General features: G+C 41.4%; 1 non-coding gene across 1 annotated transcript; it reads right to left on the bottom strand.

Annotated features, from left to right (window-relative positions):
• Window positions 1-442: 442 nt before the first annotated feature.
• Window positions 443-524, bottom strand: trnas-gcu (transfer RNA serine (anticodon GCU)). The gene has a single exon. It is a non-coding gene; the product is annotated as a tRNA-Ser (tRNA).
• Window positions 525-735: the final 211 nt, after the last annotated feature.

Here is a 735-nt window from a genome sequence, read left to right as displayed (position 1 = left end):
CAATTCTCTACTGTGCATTTATAGCCAGTTCTCGGTGCCCCTACACCCACGCCCTGCCCCTTTTGAAATATTTCCACTATTTTGTGCTGTCTCTCTGTACTCTTCTCACCAAGATGAATCACTTCTACTCAACATGCTCCAGATTTGATTTGACAAAACAGTCATTAAGAATCCCATTACATAAACACGCCCTTCACATCTCTTGTTATTTGTTTTTCCTGGATCTCTTTCATACGATAAAAGGTCCCAGCTGCTCGACTTGAAAAAGAAAATCGCGTTGCTTTTCATTATCCCAATGTGATCTACGTTTCAATGCAGTTTAGGCAACTGACTCAAATTATTCTTTGAGATTTTATAGCGTCGATGCATATAAATTGACCATTGGAGTTCCAATTTCAATAAGACAGGTGTCAACATACAAAAATAGCAACATTGAAAACAGCGACGAGAGTGGGATTCGAACCCACGCGTGCAGAGCACAATGGATTAGCAGTCCATCGCCTTAACCTCTCGGCCACCTCGTCACATATGCTAGCATTTGTATGAACTTTTCAATAAGTGAATTGCGTAAATTATGCAGAACAGCAGATATTTCTCCCTGGTCTGGTGAAATGCTAAGTAGCACAGTACGGTCCGAAGACTATGGTCTGACATCTGAGTTGTGGGGCAACGGCATTCCCACTGTGACACTCTGCTCACAGTGATCTGAACAAAAATGAAGAATAGATTATGTAA

Source organism: Hemiscyllium ocellatum, unplaced genomic scaffold (assembly GCF_020745735.1).
Source record: "Hemiscyllium ocellatum isolate sHemOce1 unplaced genomic scaffold, sHemOce1.pat.X.cur. scaffold_360_pat_ctg1, whole genome shotgun sequence".
Taxonomy (NCBI): Eukaryota; Metazoa; Chordata; class Chondrichthyes; order Orectolobiformes; family Hemiscylliidae; genus Hemiscyllium; species Hemiscyllium ocellatum.
The sequence above is the reverse complement of the archived record's forward strand: the minus strand, read 5'-3'. Positions and strand labels throughout refer to the sequence as shown.